Source organism: Vigna unguiculata, chromosome 6, assembly GCF_037176805.1.
Source record: "Vigna unguiculata cultivar grain cowpea cultivar isolate G323 ecotype 2 chromosome 6, ASM3717680v1, whole genome shotgun sequence".
NCBI classification, from domain to species: domain Eukaryota; kingdom Viridiplantae; phylum Streptophyta; class Magnoliopsida; order Fabales; family Fabaceae; genus Vigna; species Vigna unguiculata.
In genome coordinates this window covers 7,617,713-7,636,231 of record NC_140797.1, presented here as the reverse complement: position 1 = coordinate 7,636,231, position 18,519 = coordinate 7,617,713, and positions in this window count along the sequence as shown.

Here is an 18,519-nt window from a genome sequence, read left to right as displayed (position 1 = left end):
ATCAACATATAAAATTGAAGGACAATGCAAATCCCAATATCCAATGTCAACCTAGGATATTACACGCTCAACATCTCCTTTTGACGCATCATATGACCACTAGGCAAATAAAGAGGACAATATACCTTGAGACAATGATTATCTTGTTTCCCATAACTCTTTCTTCTTCTTTTTTTTACCACTTTGTGACTCTTTTTTCATCACCATTTTTCTTATTTCCTTGGTCTTGAATCAATTTGATTTCACATTTTCTCATTGATCATTTGATCTTGAACCATTGTCACTTTTTGATTGATTTTTCTTTGCATTTTTTAGTATTGTATTTTGAGGTGAACTTATCATGTTGTTAACCCTTGTGTAGGGATAATTTGAAAAAAAAATCATCAATTTTAGCCCGAAGAAGGTGCAACGGATAATTCATTCTTATTAGGCCACACATCATTTTGAATCCTAATTCTCTTACGTTCACAAAGTTTCATTATTCTCTTCATTTTTTTCCTTTTTATTTATTTTTCTATTTTTTTAAGACCCTAGAAGTTAATGATCCTTCCCATTATCCTAAGAGAACTATTTTGACAACATTGCCCTAGTGTGGTATTCTTATTTAACTTTCTGAGCCACAACTGAAGACTATAGGACAATCCCTTCTTTATTCAAAAAGGAAGGGATGGACTTAGGTGATACACAAGATAGTTCAAAAGGAAACATTAGCTGATTATCCATCATGGAAACATCGAACCACAGAAGCACATATAGAACCTCCATTTTTATTTGATTTATTGTAAGTCCTTCTTTTTCTTTTTCAAAACAACCATGCATTAGATGATTTTGGCAACAAAGACTAAACATGATTTGCATTTTCAACTTTTTCTTGTTTTAATTTTCCCTTTTTATTTTTCACGACACCCCTCAAGTTTTGTCTTTGCTTGTATTGAATCAGGTTTCACATTTTGGGGACGACCCTTGGTGTTTATGGTTAAGAACATTTTTATTTCAACTAGTGTAACATCATATCAAAATAAAAAGCAAACACAATATCAATATTCCTTTACAAGCTCTCATTGTCATGGAATTATTATGCATAAAATCTTTTGACTGCATCATAATTGACTGATAAAGGTAATTATTCCCCATCCATCATTGTGAGTATTAGTGCTCCCCTTGAGAATGCTTTCTTCACAACATAAGGTCCTTCATAATTCAACATCCATTTTCCTCGGTGATCCTTTTGAATGGACAAAATCTTCTTTACTACTAGATCACCCTTATCAAACTCCTTGGGATGAACTTTCTTGTTAAATGCCTTCTTCATTCTCCTTTGGTATAATTGACCATGTCATATTGCAGCCAATCTTTTATATTATATTAGGTTAAGCTAATCCAATCAAGCTCGAACCATTTGGCTTCCTCTAACTGAGTTTCAATCAATACCCTAAGAGAATGGATTTCAACCACAAAGGGAAGTACTGCCTCCATTCCATACACCAATGAAAATGGTGTTGCTCTTGTTGACGTTCTTACCAAAGTTCGGTATCCATGCAAAGCAAATGGAAGCCTTTCATGCTAGTCCTTATACGTCACCACCATCTTTTATATGATCTTCTTGACATTCTTATTTGCAGTTTGTATCGCCCCATTCAATTTTGGTTTATGAGGAGAAGAGTTATAATGTTGCATCTTTTATTCTTCATATAATTCCTTCATCATATTATTTTTCAAGTTGGTACCATTGTTTATGATGATCCTACTTGGCAGCCCATATCCACAAATCGATTCTCTCTTTATGAATTTTACTACCACCTTTCTTGTCACATTAGCCTAAGATGCTACTTCTACCCACTTGGTGAAGTAATCAATTGCGACTAGGATGAATTGATGTCCATTTGACGCTCTTGGTTCTATGGCTCCAATCACATATATTCCCTACATCAAGAAAGGCCAGGGTGCAGTCCAGATATTCAACAACATCGACGATACATTAACATTATCTGCATATACTCGACACTTATGGCATTTCTTCACATGAACACAACAATCATTTTCCATAGTTAACCAGTAATAGCCAACTCTCAAAACTTTTCTGGCCATAGCATGCCCATTCATATGTGTTCCAAAAGTTCCCTCATGAATCTCTTTTAATATCAACTTTGGCTACTTTGCATCTAAACACCTTAGGAGCACCATATCATGATTACTCTTATATAAAACATCTCCATTCAGTATGAAACTTGCAGCCAATCTTCTTAACATCCTTTTATCATTCTAAGAATCTTTTCTAGGATATTTAAGAGCTTGGAGATATCGCTTAATATCAAAGTACCACGACTTACCATCCCATTCTTCTTCAATAAAATTGCAATATACTGGTTGTTTATAACTTCTGATTCTAATCATAGGCAGCCTATCATCCTGATCCACCTTAAACATAGAGGACAGTGTAGCTAAAGCATCTCTTAATTGATTATCCTCTCTCGAGATATGAAGAAACACAATAGCATCAAAATGTTCCATTAACCCCTTAATATAAGCCTAGTAAGGAATTAACTTCTGATCTCTAGTTTCCCATTCTCCATTCAATTGATGTATAACCAAAGCCGAGTCCCCAAATATATTCATTGACCTCACTCGAAATTCAATAGCTGCTCGGATACCCGTAGCACATGCTTCATATTCTGCTACATTATTGGTACAACTAAAACACAACCTTACCGTCATTGGTATTCGTTGATTATCTGGCGAAAGAAGCAATGCCCTTATACCATGTCCCAGCGCATTAAATGCTCCATCAAAATATGATGTCCACATATTTCCATCTTGACCATCTCTAGTTTTGTCAAAGACAGCCAAAATATCTTCATCAGGAAATCCAAGTTACATGGGTTAATAGCTGTCAATTGGTTGATGAGCCAGATACTCTGCTAAAGCACTCCCTTTTATAGCCTTTTGAGTAACATAAACAATGTCATATTCTGATAATAACATTTGCCATCGAGATATTCTTCTAGTGAAAGCTGACTTTTCAAAAATGACTTTTCAATAATAACAAATGGTATGACTTAACAAGTTCGTTCCAAAGAAGAGTATTTTTGTTCACAACCAGTAAACCTTTTACTCATAATAAATTGCATACTCTTTCTTGCTTGTTTCATTATGTTGTTCCAAAACATAACCCATTGAAACCTCCAACAGAGTCAAGTATAAGATGAAAGGTTTTCTAGATCTTGGTGGATGCAAAATTGGTGGTTCTTGCAAATATTGCTTTATCTTCTCAAATGATTCTTAACAACCTCCATTCCATTCTAATGCTTGATAGTTGCGGAACAATTTGAATATTGGTTCACAAGTAGTCGTTAACTGGGAGATAAACCTAGCAATGTAGTTTAACCTTCCCGAAAACCCACAAAATTCTTTTTCTGTTTGAGGCGTCGACATCTCTAATATTGCTTGCACTTTATATGGGTCAACTTCTATTCCCTTTTCACTGACAATGAAACCCAACAAATTTCCATATTTTACACCGAAGATACACTTTCTTGGATTTAACCTGAGCTTAAATTTTCTCAACCTTTCAAACAACTTCCCTAAGTTGACAATATGTTCCTCTTTCGAATTGGACTTGGCAATCACGTCATCAACATATACTTTAATCTCTTTATTCATCATGTCATGAAAGAGAGCCACCATCGCCATTTGATAAGTTGCCCTTGCATTTTTAAGCCCAAATGACATTACTTTATAACCACATGTGCGTAGAGTGTAATAAAAGTAGTTTTTCCATGTCTTTAGGAGCCATCTTAATTTGGTTATACTCGGGAAACCCATCCACGAATGAGAAAAATCTGGGCTGTATTATTAATTAGGGTATCAATATGTGGTAAAGGAAAATTATCCTTAGAGCTAGCCCGATTCAGGTTGTGATAGTCAACACACAACCTTGGGATAGCTAAAAACCCTGCATCAAACTGATTTTTTCCTCTTCCTTTATTTTCAAAGACATCTCAAGCTTTAATCTCTTTAACTTTTGCCTAACTGTGTTGTACAATATCTGGATCCAATCCTGACATATCTTTATAACACAAAGCAAAAACATCCTTAAACTCTTTCAATAAAGCATATAATATCTCTTGTATTTCACCTAACATAAATGTACCAACTTTTACTTCCCTTTTTTCATCTTCACTTCACAAATTAACTACTACAACATCCTCTTTATGAGGTTTTATTTCTTTAGCTTCTTGTTCAACTAATCTCATTAGTTTAGGACAGGGTTCCCAGTCATCGTCATAATCATCTTCCACATTAATTACAAGATGCTCAAAATTATTGATATCGTCGTTTTCAAAAGGTTCATTATTAGATCTTCATTTTCAAGTTTATATAAAAATGTATATACCAACAAACATAAGCAAAACACGGAACTAATATTGAAATGACAATGATTTTATTGACATCACACTAAACAAAAAGTAAGATATTATCAACCGATAGATGGGTAAGAGCAACATTAACTACAACATATTACATTTCAACACATTTAAACACCATGGGCACATCCACAATCTTCCAATTATTCAGCTGCACACTTGGAGAGCAAGAATACACAAGGCTTGAACTCCAAGTCTCAAACTCTTCTTCCACAACGGCTACTTGATATGCATTTATCCATCCAACACTCTGGAAGCTCTTATTTATGTCATATAAGGGGATTCTTCCTATCCTCGGTTCATGACCCTATAAATGAGCCAAAACCCTTTCTTTCTTTTCCTCAACCATTCTTTTCTTGTCTTCTTTGGTGGGCTTATAGCCCAAACTATATCGACCCTTATTATCAGCAATCTCTAACATGATTAGTGATCCCTGTTAACCCTTTCCTAATCCACTTCCACATTTATATCCATCTTTCAGCATAACCTTTGTTGTCATCAAAGATGCACATGGTAGTTGAATAAATTCACTAGCTTCTTCATTAGTTATTTCTTTCTTCTGCTTGGATTCTCTTCCTCCATCCTTTTTGAACTCCATCTCATTTTGCGCACCCTTTTCTTTCAAATATTCTTTTGCTTTTTCATCAATAACCTCTTCGTTCCTATGCCTTGCTAGTTGATCTCTCTCCTTCATTAAATCTCTTCCTACGAATATACGACCACTCCTGCTCATACATCTAATCCCCCATAATATTATCTACATTAGATGCAACTGCCTTAGTAGATTGTTCTTCCCCTCTTGCCACATGAATGCCATACTTCCAGGGAATTGGTTTCTCAGGGAGTTTGTATCGCAATAGGTCATCTCCCTTGTAGCATGTGTGGAGCTTTGCTAAACGAAGCACCGGGGACTTAGGTTCGCTTATATCTTTACCCTTTCTTATCTGAGCAAACACTTTTTATTCTCGATCTTGACAACACACCTATACTACTTTCTGATCCATCAGCCCTTCTAGTATCTGCTTGAATTTTGCATAGTCTTTAATGAAGCTCCGTGAGTGATTTGATGTTTGAATGAAGCTTCATTACAACAATGATGAAGATGCACCAAAGAGAATAAGATGGAATGACAACATAAATGATTGGAGAAGGTACCTAAGAGGTTAGGCCAACTTTGGGAGGGGGCTAAAGGAGAAATCTAGGAGAATACTATTGCAATTTGGACTCTCAAAAGTGCAAGTCATGGAGTGATCACAACATATATTTGCAATAATAATCCAGAGTACCCTTTATGAGGTGTGGAGACTCTCATTTATAGTAGAGAACATTTCCTAAAATGAAAACCAAATGCAAAACTAATGGAATGCAAATACAAGGTGGCCATGTCAAGCACATGTGTTTAGATCTAAATCTAGATCTAAGATCTACAAAAAGTGGATCACATGCCATGTGGCATGTCACACTTTCCCTATTTAACACATGTGCTAAATGTGTAACTCATGGCTAAGGCTAGATGAAAGCTTGGTCTAAAATTTTGTAATTAGGCTTGAATGGACCCAATTACAAAAGCTAGATCAATTATGACCTAAAATAACTTCTCGTAATTTTACAATTTATTTTCAAAGCATGGACTAAACAATTGGCCCAAAAAAAGTAAATCTATTCTAATGGACTTTTAGGAACTCTTCCTTGGCCCATGAGAGAAGCATTTGGAGTCCTTTAGGCTCATTATGATCTTGAAGCTATTAGGCCTAAGGAAGAAGCATCATGATTGGCCTTTGATTAGGCCTATGGCAAGGCTTAAGTCATCATCTCCTCCCTCTTGAAGAGGATTTGTCCTCAAATCTAGAGGTTATATATTTCTTCAAAACAACACAATCCTTTATATGCTAGTTATTCCCTTAATGTTGATTGTGTTGTTGAGCTCTTCCTCCAGGATCAAATATCATCATGCAATAACGACAAAATAAAATTGTAATTAATTTCAGTGTCACAGGACAAATATATGTAATGAAAAGAACACTAGAATGAGGTCTTCCATTTGTTTGAAGAATCTTTTTTTGAGCTACTAGAAGACCCTCGTGTTGGTGTCCACTTTGAGTTAGTTGTAACCTAGGTAACATCAACTCAAAGTTTGGCTTGAAAATTTTTAATAAGGATTTGAAAATATTGAAGGATGAAAGTGATATTAGACAATTTTCAAAAGACAGTTTGGAAATAAAGAAAGAAGAATTAATGAATGGAAAAGAGTTTAAGGAATGAAGAACTCCCTTTAAAAGCTTGGTTTTGATGAAGGATCGTCTCAAATTTTGGGGTGAAATTCGTCTAGAACGAAAATGGGTATGAACCCTAGAACGAATGAGGGAAAATGGAGGACGTCGATTTGGGGGTTTTTGGAACGGGAGGAATTCACGCCACTTGGAGGAGGTTCCAAGATAAGTGAGGAAGATCTGCCACTTTGAATCAGAGATTCAAAGATAAGGATCGGTGGTTCTGAGGTGATGAAGGCGTGACCAACCATGATACCTCCATAGAAGCACCCTTAAGAAGGATCACTAGAAGCATGTCTAGAGAGGAGTCTTCTATTCCATCACCTTGATCTTTGTTTTCCATTACTTTAGTTTGAATTCCCTAAGTTGGTTTTTAGTTGACTTATTTTGGCTGACTTGTTGACTTTAACCAAAGTTGACCTTTGACCAAGATTAGCTTAACTTAAACCAACATGCTAATCTTTGTTTGTCTTGTTTTTGTAGGTAATTAAAGAAAGTAGAGCATGCTAGGTGGCGCATGGTGATTGGAGCATGTGGATGATGTGGAGGAGAGAGGAAATCAAAAAGCATAAAGTAAAAGCAAAAGTAGACATGGAAATTTTGGATGATTCCTTTGAAAGCTACTTGGTCTCTTCTCCTTTTGGCTGAGAATCCTCATGGAAATGCATCCACCAATCATTGCCTCTCATTTGGGCCGTGTGGCATTCTTATCTTAGGAATTAGGGTTTGCTAGTTGATCCCTTTCATGTTTGTGTTTTTGCTAAAGGACCCTTATGGACTTCTATTTAAAGGGGGCTCCTTGTCTTGTAAAAGGGTTGATCATTTGATGTTATAAACCTTGTGTTTCAACCACCAAATTTCCATGAGCTTTCCTTCCATGAAGTGAAACTCACCTTTGCCTTATCTTGCTTGCAAGTGGCAGCACCATTCACTCATCTCTAGGGTTTGGTTGGCTTAGATCCCCCCTATGAGTGGCGTGCTTCCTCCATTGCACCACCTTCTATGATTTCCATTTTATTTGTTTCTTCTTTTAGTTTTGTTCTCTAAGTTTTGTTAAAACCGTGTGCTATTTGAACTTGAATCCAACTCTCTTCTCCCTTTTATGAGCTTGAGAAATGAACCTTCACATCTAGATAGCTTGCTATCTTAATGTCCAGTGGAAATTTTCGAAAAGCTTTCTTAAATAACTACACCATATTTGTAAATCTAAAAGGAAACAAGAGAATCCTTCATCATGAGGAGAACCTTGAGACTTGAGAGAAAACTCAAATTTGAATACAAATATTTATCACAAGGGCTTATATACTATGGGCCGAAACACCAAAAGGCCCAACGGTCCGATGAAGCCGAAACAAAAACATTACAAAAAATATAAGAGTTTCTATTGTACAATCTGAAGCTAATTCGAGATCTCTTTGAAGGTCTTGGACATGATTCCATCAAGCTAATTCGAGATCTCTTTGAAGATCTTGGAGATGATTCCATCAATTGCTCTGAAATCCCTCTAACGATCCTGAACCACGCCTCCATCATTGCCTCCAGGTTGGAGAAAATTCGACCTCGAATTTTAGCGCTTTATTACCTACAACCAAACACACAAACATAAGTGCTGAAAGCACATAAAAGCAGAATAGTCTAAAGACAGAAATAAAATGCTATAAAAAACAATCAGATTGGAGTCATGGAAGAGGCCAATCTCTTATTATCAAGGTGCTTGGAGATTGTCCTCTAGGATCAAGGATAAACCTGTAGAACACATCAAAGAGTTTCAACACAACTATACTATCCATAGTGAAATAAAAAGGAAAACAACCCCTAGTAATTATAACAGAAAAACAATGTCCTTGAAATTAGTGGAGCTCCAAAGGTGCATGAAGAGCTCCATGGCAGCGGAAATGAATGAAGGAATGGAGGCAAGTTGGAAGGCACTTGCAAGCAATGGAAGGTGAAAGAGGTGATAGGATTTCCTAATCTATGCTAGCCTAAGGAAGGTGGCTAGAGGTAGAGAGAGGAAATCTCTAGAAAGTGGTAACTCTCAAAGGCAATAGAGGGAGGAGTGCTCTCAACTCAAGTTGCATCTATTGCATAAAATTTCAAGAGTGTCTACAAATGAGTGAAATTTTGGCTTTTATATGAAGCCATTTACACATGAGAAATGAGAGCCATTGGATGGAGTGAGCCTTGATCTTGGCCCTTAGATGAAGCTTGGAGAGGGAGGCTTGATCTTGGCCATTGGATGATGCCTTGGAAAAGGAGGAAGCATTCCTAACCCTTGGATGCTTTGGATCCATGAGGTGTAGGAAGAAGTGTTGACTTCCACTTAGTCCACCTTGGCTCTTTTGATAGCTCATGGCCAAATCTCCTATTGGGCTTAGTCAAGCCCAATTTTATCAATTGAACTACTCATTGTTTGACTTATTATTCTAGAAAGCAAAGCCTAAACAATGGGCCAATATTATTGCTATTCTATTGCTCTTTGAGACACCTCTTCAAATCTTCACATCTTCTTTGGCCCATGTGAAGAGTGTGAGAAGCCCATGTGGGTTTTGGCCATCTTGGATGAAGCCCAATTGGATCATTTTGAGCATGACCCTTGTTATTGGGCCTCTTGATGGGCTAGGGCTTGATGTGCATGTAGGCCATGGATTGGGCCTTGAGCATGATTTGGGCCTAGGCGTTGCCCAAGCTATAAACCTTGTTGGGATCACATCACAACATGTATTTGCAATAACAATCAAGAGTACCCTTTACGAGGCGTGGAGACTCTTATTTATATTAGAGAGCATAATGTGATCCCAACAAGTCTTATGGCTTCGGCCAATGGCCTGGTCCATTTACTTTATCTTTGTTTTAAATAAATACATGTTATTTTGAATATTTTATTTTCAGCTTAATAATTGGGCTTGTTTTAAAATGCAGCCTAACAAAGCTGTCAACATTTCCAGCGTTGACATACAAGTGTGGGCCAAGTTTTATTTAGCAGATTAAGAGGCATCAATTGGGCCTACATGTAGCAACCCAATTTCATCCAACGAGAACCAGCACATGCTACTGTTCAAAGAGCCACGTGTTGGGCCAATACAACTGTAGTCCAATTTCTGCCCAATGCACCACCAAATTTGCCAATCCATTAACGCACAACATAGAGAGAAGCTTTAGCTATTAGGCCGAGATTCTCGCATCTTCCAATAGCACCGACAACAAGCTTAGCCCAAGTTTTCTTTCACGCATGGATTGTTTAGCTTTAGGGTTCATTCTCTCTACATGAGAGACACCTTCACCTCTCAGATTCCAGCATCTGCTGGTTTTCCCTTTTCATATTCACGCGTGCCATCCTCTTCATAGCGCCTTCTGTTTCACAACTGTTAGCTTAGGGTTCTCGTCCCTCACCTTTCTCACCGCTAGGATTGTGTTAGATGGCGTTCTCCTTTCCTTCTTCCGTTAAATCACTCACGATGGCCTTCTTCTTACTATAAAAGGACAACCATCTATTTTAATCATAGCTTAGATAAATGAAGTGAGGTTTTAACCCTCATTTGTTAGCTCAACCCACCTTACACGAGGAATCTTCCTCCTAGGGTTTCCCAAGCCATCAAGAGTGTGCAACGAGAGAAAGTCTTTCGTTGCTTCGTGAGTGATCTACACTTGGATCGACGATTGGAGGCCGATTATGTACGATGTCGGCTCCATCATGTGGTATTCAGAGCCACTCGTTCTTGGACCACTGAGATATGTGTCTTCTTCCTATCTCTGATTTTTTTTTCTTCTCTGTTTGTTTGCATCTTGTTCCACTTTGATTGTGTCTTTGCTTCTCTTTGAATCTGTGTCGTTGTGTTTTAATTGTTGAAATTGATTCACGCTTTATTGTTCTAATTTTTCCTGAATCAATATTGTTGATGCACTATCGTATGTTTCTACTTTGTCGTTAAAATGCATGTCCATAGGTTATTTCAATTTTTTTCACTTAGCTTTAAAATTTTTCTAATCTTTATTTTATTCTTAGGTTTATGTTTAGTTGCTTTATATGTCGTTAATTCTCTAACAGTTGTGCCTAATTTTTTTTTGTATTGTTCAATGTTGCGTATCTTTTCAGTCACTGTTTTAATATGCGTTAGTAGTTTTTGTGGTTTGTGTAACATCCCGTCAGGATATTACGGATTTATAAATAAAATAAGAGAAACAAATAAATGACAGCGCATTTAATAATACCTCATTTTGCCAAAACACGATAAAATTTAAAATTTCATTAAATGAGCAAATAAAGTTCATAACCATCCGTTACAAAACTAAAAGAACAATGTTATAAAATCACCCATCAGGGTTTACAACTGTTTCCAAAAGCAAATAAAAAAAACATAAGAATTTCCCGAGTCGAACCCCTCTCCGCGACTAAGATTCACCCGAGCCACCTGCATCAACAACATCTACTCCTGTGTACCGCGTACACGATCATCGCCAAACACACGCAGATAGGGTGAGCTTAACAAATAAATTATATATAATGTTATAGACATATATATCTACATACACACATATCACTGTACTTAACTTAACATCCCACATTGTTCTATACTTTAATTCCTACCATCTGGCCCCCAATTAGATTATTCGTGTTCTAAATCGTCTAATAATTACTTCAAGGTGACTTGCTGCCACACCTATCAGCCACAACCGATAGAGCACGTGCGGGAAACAATGCTACGGATCATACACCGTAACGCCAGGTAGAGTTCCCATATACGAACATAGTCCGTATCGTCCCAAGACTACCAAACTCGTCAGCCAACAACTGAGGAGGGCAATCTATCTAGACCCATCCGTACTGGCCACAACCAGCACACTCACACTGGCAACACTCGCCAACCCGAACCACAACTCAAGGGTTCCTCGTGTTCATCCGCCATCCCGAGCCACAACTCAAGAGATGTTATTCCGAGCCACAACTCAAGGAATACCACGTGCTTAACCCCTATCCCGAACCACAACTCAAGGGATACGTTCTGAGCCACAACTCAAGGAACACCAACAATCCCACCTTTAAAACTACACTAGACGCCTTGTAGATCACCTATGCGAAATCACAATTCCAAGTTGCAGCAGTACAATTCGCCTGGCGGGGGACACGTGCCGCTAGGCGCTGCCAACTCCCAGACCACCTGGCGGGTGTCACGTACCGCCAGACGCACAGCGCCTCAAATCATGCAGACTTAGCAGCTACCGCCTGGCGGGTCAGCCCCCACCGCCAAGTGCTACCGCTCCAGCCCCTACTGCTGTTCTCACTACCGCCTGGCGGAATACCTCTCACCGCTAGGCGCCTCCCGCTATACAGATCCCCTGTACTACTACTATCACTTGGCAGGTTGGACCCCGCCGCCAGGCACCATATCAGAACCTCGTCAGGTGCTGATTTCTCTACACTCCACTCCACTGTTAGTCTCCATACATGAATTTGTACTACCCGAAACACTCGTTTTCGTTGAATATGACAACACCAAGATTGGTTTATATCAGTTTGAGCCCTCTCATCCTATCTTGCCTATGAGTTACTATAATTAAGATTATTTAGAAATTCCCCAACAACCATTTATCACACATATACATTTTATACCATAGACTGACCATAGTATGATTAATTCTTCCATTAAGCTCACAGGATGTTCCCCTATTTTGGTACCCATCCTGACCAAAGAGCACTTACCCCACTGTAGGTATATTTTAGCCCTAAAACTTATCTGTAAGAGTTCTCTTCTCACTATCCACCCTATAATTCACCCCCATCTCATTAACCATACTTAAGTCTCCACTCTCCTAATTATCCAATTCATCTCGTATCCAAATTTCTTCACGTCCAAGACTATTACATCAACTGCACGAATTACAACACATCCTGTCTGAACCAGTCCAACCAAAACTCCAGCCTGCCACTGCTATAACGCTGCCGCCTAGCGGTAACTTGTCTTTCGCCAGGCGGTGTATCAGACCTGGGAACAATTCTGATTTCTTTCGCCCCTGCTACCTTCCTGTTCACTCCCTATTACCTATCTCAATACAATCTCTCCCATTTTGGCATAACAAATCCAATAATTACAGCCCTCAATTTCAATACCACTGTACCCAGTAAGGATCACAACAATTACAACCTAATTGTACCCTACTTTCCTCCCCTTGATATTTAATCACTCTTTCATTCACTTATACCTACTAATGCGTAAAAATGCACATCATACAATATCGAATTCATCTATTAATAACCACGAATAGCTTTCCCATCGATCAGATTAAACCTAGAATTCTAGAAAACTCAAAAAAAGACAGATTGCCCCCACGCCGCCTGGCGGTTCAACTAGTCTCGCCAGGCGCTTCATCAGCAAACCCAAAAACTAGTGTAAACCCCAAGCATCACTAGGCGGGACTGGCGGTGGTTCATCACTCGCCAGGCGGTTTCTGGAAATTTCCCAGAAACGCAGAATTTCGAGATTTCAACAGCATATAGGCACTCAAATTATCATACATCACATCATAATATTATTTAAAGCAATACAGTGGAGTCCAGCTCCCCAAACCTGGAATTCCTTCGCTTAAATTGAAATGTTTGCGATACTCCAATGATCACCACGTCTCTCCCTTCTTGGTGTGCTCACTCAAACCTCACTAGAACCTCACTCAAACCTCACCAGTCCCTCTGAGTTTCGTGCTCTAATTCAGGTTGCTATTCCAGCATGCCAAAACCTTCATTATGACCACTTTTTACCCTTTTAAACTCGGCGTTTAGTAGAGTTTAATTACCCAAAACGAAAATTTACCTAATGGTACTGTTAATTACCATTTAATTGATCTTTATGATCTGTTTTTCAGCTACCCAAGGCTGCCTCTCAACTATCTAGGGTTTTTCCCCAACCTTTCATATTTAATTCAACGTCAAAATGCCAAAAATAAAGTTTTTAGTTTGGTTCTCCAAGGTTTGAACCCATAATCATTCAATCACAAAGCAATTGCACAACCAATTCAACCAAGTCATGTTTCATGCTTAATAATTCCAATTCAGACATCACATCATACCAGAACATGATTACATAGATTTAAATAATAAAACAATAACACAAAAGTTAGCATACATAGGACTCGAACCCAAGTCTTCTCACACAAACAAAATACTCTCAACCACTTGAGCTAGTACTCTTCCACGTCATACCAACCATAATTTAATGTCATAATTATTTCCCCACCCGCATTTATTAATTAATTAATTATTTAATTAATTAAATCCTACGGGTCTTACAGTTTGTTTGTGATATTGAGTGTTATTAGCTCATTAACACTTTTTTGCAATGTTAATTTGCTTTCACTGATCGCATTTAACTCGTGCTATGTTTCTTGCATTGTTGTCCAATTGAATTTGTGTTTCTGTTTGCCTCTTGTGCTATTATAAACTTAAATCTGTTGGCCAATGATTGTTGCTAACCAAACCAATATTGAGCTATTACAGTATATTTGGCTTTGTTCAGATTGCTTATAAGGTTTTGGTCTAGCTAGAGGCATATATAACATCCCATCCGGATATTACGAATTTAAATAATAAAAGAAAAACATAATAATACTTCATTTATTATAAATTAATTCCTAAAAACCGTGGGAATTTAAAACTTTATTACACTGATAAAACCAAATCCAATCGAAATATTTATTAAACACAATACATTATCAACTCAGTCTCATTATAACGTCAAGTTTTGTAATTCAAATGATTACAAGAAAATCCTTAAAACTCATAAAAATGATAAAATGTTGCCATAAAGTTTCCCAACTAGCCCATGCTCCGGCTCTACGCTCCACCAGTACCACTTGCAACATCATCTGCTCCCGTGTACCGCGTACACGATCATCGCCAAACACACGCAGATAGGGTGAGCTAAAGAAATATAAACATATGCAACCATTTATATAACAAAACACACACATTAAAGGAACTCCATCCTTTGGTCTCATCACACATGGCCACCACCATGTAATCCATGTTCTACGTCTTTGGTTGATAATCTCAAGCTATCGTTGTTGTCCAACCTATAAGCCACCACTTGTAAAACACATGCGGGAACACTCGCTATTTCGAGCCACAACTCAAAGAATGCTCGTATTAAACACCACCGCCAGGCGCTACACCAGTACTTGCGCAGTACTGGTTTTTAAGCACCCAGAACAAGTAAAATCAATCCATTCACATTTCATATATATATATATATATATATTCACCATTTAAATCCATGCTGGCATTCAATTCTAACTTATGAATAACGCATGCTCAAACAAGTATAAGCAGCAACACTCTAACGATTTAAGCACAAGATCCTATGCACCCATGTAATTAATATTGACACACCTGCCTTCATCAATAACCAATTCACCACATGTGACTAACGCAAAGGAACATTCAAATTGATTAAGACTTACCACATAACCCAATCATGCTTCATTAGAAGTTACAAGGAATTATCAAGAGGTTATTCATGCATTTTAACGACTCCAAAATCAACAATATTGAGTAACATATATCTCTAGCTACTGACCTCCAAATCCCATCTCCACCGTTCAAAGTGAAGAACCACATGTTATGAACCACCTGTCAATATTTCACCTAAATCGGGTGGTTAACGAATTGGGAAATACAGTTTTACGAAAACTGCACGAACCAAAAAAATGGTGGCGCCTAGCGCCCAAAATGAGGAAGGCGGCGCCTAGCGGGACTATACTACCGCCGGGCGGTTCCTACTCCGTGAAAGATACGAAAAACAACATTTTTCGTGAATCAAAGCACCACACATCACTGGTATGGCGCCTGGTGGCCAAATGGGTTCCGCTAGGCGGTTCCTCCAGTTCCAGGAATCCAGCACCTCTTCCTTTGTGCCTGCAAACCTCAGTTTTTTCCCAGTTTCCCCTGGCATGCGAATTTCCATAAATTCTCACGCAATCCAACTTCTAATTATAATTATTTGTATCCTCAGGGCATCCATTATCAATTTTCTGAATTAGTTCAAACCCCAATTATTCTCATAACATTCAACCCCAAGGGTTTGAACTCTAACTAAAGTTCATAGCAATTTTATCGACTTTCATCTTCAATCCCATGTAATTCCACTTACACGAACATCCACTGATCGATTAACGTTTAAGGAGGTTGTTTTCCTTAATCAACTCAACCCAGAACCCCAATTTCATCAAAGTAGAGCAACGATGCTCGCGTTGTCTGGCGGGTCAGTCACTACCGTCGGGCCCTTCATCAGAGAAACCCAAAACTGGGTGATAAGTAACGCGTCGCCTAGCGGTGAGCTAGGAGCTGCCAGGCGGTTCCTTGTAGGAACCCAAAAAATGCTCAGAATTAGTATGAGTCGCCAGGCAGTTTCTGGAAAATTTCCAAAAACCTATAATTTCAATTGCGACAACCATTATTCATACATATACATGCCATTGTTCAAATAATTAAATTTAAAATGCAGAACTAACGAGTTATAGCTCCTCTAACCTGGATTCCTCGCTTTGAAATTGATTACTCGCGTTTTGCCTTGGTTCCACAATGATTTTCTCCCTTGCCTCCACTCAACCACACGTAGCAGCCTTCCCTTTCTCTCAATTAGCACAATGTATGCTCTGTTAATCCACCCCTCACAGCCCTCACAAAAACTAGTCAAGAAAACTCTCTCATTTTCCTTTAATGGTCTCTTTAAACATGGCATATGGTGGTTAATGCTGGAAAAAGAATTTCCATCATTAAGAGGTGTAATTGCCTTTCAAAAGCCATTACTTCATGAGTTTTCCAACCCCTCTTGGCTTCTAGGATTTCCTTGCCCTTTCACATTCATGCCAAAAGAAATTTTGGTAAAAAGAAAGTTTAATGTGGATTCACCAAGATTCGAACCCATAACCATGCCAATGTCACATCAATGCACAACCACTCAACCAATTCATGTTTCATGATAATTCCTATAAATATAGGATTAAATTATTACTCATTATAATCAAGCATATTATTAAAAAATAATAAAATAAATAGTATATAATGGCATACATAGGACTTAAACCCAAGTCCTCTCAACACACTAAGTACTCTCAACCATTTGAGCTAGTACTTTTTCACGACATAAACCTTAACATTAAATACCATAAAGGCTTTCACTAACCGCATTTATTTATTTATTAATTAATTAATTAATTAAATTTCACAAGTCTTACATTCCTCCCACCTTGTAAAATTTTCGTCCTCGAAAATTGTATTCACCTGGGCAAATGCAGATAAGACTGCCTCAACCTTTCTTTATCTTGAAATTCTCCCTTCTTGGTCTCTACCCTTTTTATTTCAGCCTTCACCTCATATCTTTCCCCATTTTCCTTCCGACCTCAACCCTATGTTAAGTTTTAGTATCAATTTAACTCTGCCACTCTATGACACACACATGTGTTGACATCTCTCCTAGTTCTAACTATTAAATTCAATTCCTCTTATAAAACTTGTGGTATTAGTCCCAAGGACTCATTCTTGAATATCCCCTTGCCTAACGCGTTGTTTCTAGGTTCTAACGTCGCTCTTAGGCTCATCGAACCAACTTACCTTTTCGATAAAGGGATTTTTCTTAAAGGCCCTACCCAACTCTTGTAAAACAAACAGATCAAGATTGACCTTGATTCTGTAGTCAACCACTATAGATAACACACACATATCACACAAAAAAAACCACAACCATATCAAGAAAGGTATATGAGACAAACTCAACCTATCACCTTTCTTTCTTTTACCAAAACCTTTAGAAATAAGAAAGGAAACTATCTCAGATATAGTCATGAGTGTGCACCCTCATCACTCTACCAAGACATTTTCTGTTGTTAATACTTCCAGTTTACAAGTTCTTTTCCTACGCACCAACGCTTCTTGGAAAGAACCTTTCCCCTTGCGCACCAACGCATCGGGAGAGACAAGTAATACCCCTTACCTGCTCGCCAAAACTCGGTAAGAGCATTACTTTCCTTATAAGCAACTACCCTTGCCTGCTCACCAAAACCCAACAAGAGTACCACTCTTACCAGCTCACCAAAACCCGATAAGAGCGCTGCTTCTACTAAGACCCGTAAGCAACAACTTTTGTCTGCTCATCAAAACCCAACAAGAGTATCATCCTTACCTGCTCACCAAAACCCAGTAAGAGCGTTGCCTACCCTAAGACTCACAAACAGCAACCCTTGCCTGCTCATCAAAACCCGGCAAGAGCCCACCACTTACTTGTTCACCAAAACCCGGTAAAAGTGTTATTTTCCCTTAGTCTCACAAACACAAATCTTGTGTGTTCAACAAAACCCGACAAGAGTCCCACCCTTACCTGTTCACCAAAACTCGGTAAGAGCATTGCTTCCTTAAGACTAATAAACAACAACTCTTGTCTGCTCAACAAAACCCGACAAGAGTCCCAACCCTTACCTGTTCACCAAAACCCGGTAAGAGTACTACTTTTCCTCAAGTCTTACGTGCAACCACCTTGCATGTACACTAAAACCCAACAAGAGTACCACCCTTACCTACTCACCAAAACCCGGTAAGAGTGTTTCTTCCACTAAGACCCATAAGCAACAACTCTTGCCTGTTCATCAAAACCCAACAAGAGTATCACCCTTACCTGCTCACCAAAACCCGGTAAGAGCGTTGCTTACCCTGAGACTCACAACAACCACTCTTGCCTGCTCATGAAAACCCGGCAAGAGCCCACCACTTACCTGTTCACCAAAACCCAGTAAGAGTGTTGTTTTCCCTGAGTCTCACAAACACAACTCTTGTCTGTTCAACA